Here is a 3,723-nt window from a genome sequence, read left to right as displayed (position 1 = left end):
CATGGGGGAAAAAAGGAGGTGAACCAAGAAACAGACTCTTAACTATAGAGAATAAAGGAATGGTTACCAGAGGGGAGGTGGGTGGAGAATGGATTAAATAGGTGATGGAGAATAAGGAGGTCACTGTTGATATGCACCGGGTATTGTATAGAAGTGTTGAATCACTATATTATACACCTGAAACTAATATTAAACTGTTAACTAATTGGAATTTAAATAAAAAGTTGAGAAAGAAAACACTATTAAATAAAAATAAAACATGGGAAACAAGTTTTATGTGTATTTAATAATACAAAAGGGGCTATATATATGTTTTTATATTTCACTTTCTATTTATTAATTTTTATTTTACAAAACTATCAACTAATGAATTGGAAAAAAGCTAGGCTTCACTTAAGTTAGTTTCACAAGCATTGACTTAGAGGACAAGTGAATTTACTTTTATTTTTTATACTTTTTTCAAAAATTTTAATTATTTTTATTTTAAGTATAGTTGACACAATGTTACATTAATTTCAGGTGTACAGCTTAATGATTTGACAAGTTTATACATTATGCTGTGTTCTCCACACTTATAGCTACAATCTGTCCTGTTACATTGCTGCTACAGTATCATTGACAGTATTCCTTATGCTCTGATTTTTATTCCTCTGAGTTGTTAATTCCATAGCTGGGGGCCTGTATCTCCTCCTGGCCTTCATCCATTTGCCAAGTCCCCTACCCCCTTACTTTCTGGCAACCACTGGTTCTCTGTTTTTATAGGTCTGATTCTACTTTTTCTTTGTTTATTGTTTGTTTTTTAAGATTCTGTTTATGAGTGAAATCATATGGTATTTGTCTTTCTTGGTCTGACTTATTTCACTCAGCATTATACTCTCTAGGTCCATCCATGTTGTATCAAATGGCATAAGCTATCTCATCCTTTTTATGGTTGTATAATATTCCACAGTGCATGTGACTGCGTGTGTGTGTGTGTGTGTGTACACACCAATTTTCCTTATCCATTCATTTATTGATGAGCACTTAGATTGTTTTCTTAAGTAGCCTTGACTATTGTAAACAATGGTGCAATAAACATAGAAGGAACATATGTTTTTTCAAATTAGTGTTTTTGTTTTCCCTGGGTGAATACCCAATTGTGGAATTATTAAATCATGTGGTATTTTTATTTTTAATTTTTTGAGGAAACTCCATATTGTTTTACACAGTGGCTTTGCTAATTTACATTATAACCAACAGTGCATGAGGGTTCTTTTTTCTCCACATCCTTGCCAACACTTGTTATTTCTTGTCTTTTTTATTAAGTCAGATGTGAATTGACACCTCATGGTGCTTTTGATATGCATTCTTCTGATGATTAGAAATGTTGAGCACCTTTTGATGTGCCTGTTGTCCAATTGTCTTCTTTTGAAAAATGTTCAGATCTTCTGCCCATGTTTAAATTTGATGATTTATTTATTTTTTGATGTTGAGTTGAATCTATATAAGTTCTTTATAAATTTTGGATATTAACCCCTTATTGGATATATCATTTGCAAATATCTTCTTCCATTCAGAAAGTTGTCTTTTTATTTTATTTATTTATTTGTTTTACAAATAGTTTATTGTCAAATTAGTTTCCACATAACACCCAGTGCTCATCCCCACGAGTGCCCTCCTCCATGCCCATCACCTCCCTTCCCCTCTTCCCCACCCCCATCAGCCCTCAGTTTGTTCTCAACATTCAAGAGTCTCTCATGGTTTTCCTCCCTCCCTCTTCCTCACCATTTTTCCCCTTCTTCTCCCCCATGGTCCTACATTAAGTTCCTTCTAATCCACCTGTAAGTGCAAACATATGGTATCTGTCCTTCTCTGCCTGACTTATTTCGCTCAGCATAACACCCTCAAGGTCCATCCATGTAAAAATATGGAACGCTTCACGAATTTGCGTGTCATCCTTGCGCAGGGGCCATGCTAATCTTCTCTGTATCGTTCCAATTTTAGTATATGTGCTGCCGAAGCGAGCACAGTTGTCTTTTTATTTTGATGATAGTTTCCTTCTCTGTGCAAAAGGTTTTTAGTTTTTAATGTAGTTTCAGTAATTTATTTTTGCTGTTGTTTCTCTTGCCTTAGGAAAACTAGAAAAATGTTGCTGTAGCCAATGTCAGAGAAGTTACTACCTCTAATCTCTTCTAGGAGTTTTATGGTTTCATGTTTGATATTGAAGTCTTTAGTCCACTTGGAATTTATTTTGTATATGGTTTAAGAAAGTGTTCCAGTTTCATTCTTTCGCATGTGGTTGTCCAGTGTTCCCAGCAATATTTATTGAAAAGAATATCTTTTCCCCATGGTGCACACTTACCTTCTTTGTCATAGATTAATTGACCATAAGAGTTTATATCAGGACTCTCTATCATGTTCTATTTTTTATTTTTATTTTCTATTTTATTTATTTATATATTTAAATATTTATTTATTTAGAGAAAGAGAGAATGAATGAGCTAGTGCATGTGTCAAGCGAAAGCGAAAGAAGAAAGAATCCCAAGCAGGTTCCACACTGTCAGCACAGAGCCTGATGTGGGGGTCAAATTCACAAACCATTTGATCATGGCCTGAGCTGAGATCAAGAGGCAGATGCTTAACTGACTGAGTCACCCAGGTGCCCCTTTATCATGTTCTATAGATCTATGTGTCTACTGTTGTGCCAGTACCATATTGTTGATAACTAGCATATCTTGATTCTGGATTTGTGATAGCTCTAGTTTCATTCTTTCTCAAGATGGCTTTGACTAGACTTTTCTGTGTTTGCATATGAATTTTAGTATTCTCGTTTAGTGAAAAATACTGTTTGTGTTGTAATAGGCATTGTTTTGAATCTGTAGATTATTTGGATAGTATGGCCATTTTGATAATGTTAATTCTTTTTTTTAATAGTTTATTGTCAAGTTGGTTTCCATATAACACCCAGTGCTCATCCCCACAAGTGCCCTCCTCCATGCCCATCACCTCCCTTCCCCTCTTCCCCACCCCCATCAGCCCTCAGTTTGTTCTCAACATTCAAGAGTCTCTCATGGTTTTCCTCCCTCCCTCTACCTCAACATTTTTCCCCTTCTTCTCCCCCATGGTCCTACATTAAGTTCCTTCTAATCCACCTGTAAGTGCAAACATATGGTATCTGTCCTTCTCTGCCTGACTTATTTCGCTCAGCATAACACCCTCAAGGTCCATCCATGTTGCTACACATGGCCAGATTGCATTCTTTCCCATTGCCATGTAGTATATCATTGTATACATAAACAACAACTTCTTGATCCATTGGTCTGTTGATGGACACTTAGGCTCTTTCCATGTTTTGGCTATTGTTGAGAGTGCTGCTATGAACATTGTGGTACCTGTGCCCCTATGCATCAGCACTCCTGTATCCCTTGGGTAAATTCCTAGCAGTGCTATTGCCGGGTCATAGGGGAGTTCTATTGTTAAGTTTTTGAGGAACCTCCACACTGTTTTCCAGAGGGGCTGTACCAGTTTACATTCCCACTAACAGTGCAGGAGGGTGCCCCTTTCTCCACATCCTCACCAGCATCTAGAGTCCTCTGATTTGCTCCTTTTAGCCACTCTGACTGGTGTGAGGTGGTATCTCAGTGTGGCTTTGATTTGTATTTCCCTGATGAAGAGGAACACTGAGCATCGTTTCATGTGTCTGTTGGCCATCTGGATGTCCTCTTTGGAGAAGTGTCTGTTCAT

General features: G+C 37.0%; 1 non-coding gene across 1 annotated transcript; it reads right to left on the bottom strand.

Moving 5' to 3' along the window:
• Nucleotides 1–1,900: 1,900 nt before the first annotated feature.
• On the bottom strand, nt 1,901–2,007 carry LOC120223755. The gene has a single exon (XR_005526359.1). It is a non-coding gene; the product is annotated as a U6 spliceosomal RNA (small nuclear RNA).
• Nucleotides 2,008–3,723: the final 1,716 nt, after the last annotated feature.

Source organism: Hyaena hyaena, unplaced genomic scaffold (genome assembly GCF_003009895.1).
Source record: "Hyaena hyaena isolate Hyena2069 unplaced genomic scaffold, ASM300989v1 scaffold_1042, whole genome shotgun sequence".
Lineage (NCBI taxonomy): Eukaryota > Metazoa > Chordata > Mammalia > Carnivora > Hyaenidae > Hyaena > Hyaena hyaena.
Note: the sequence above shows the minus strand (reverse complement) of the source record. Positions and strands in the feature narration are given on the sequence as shown.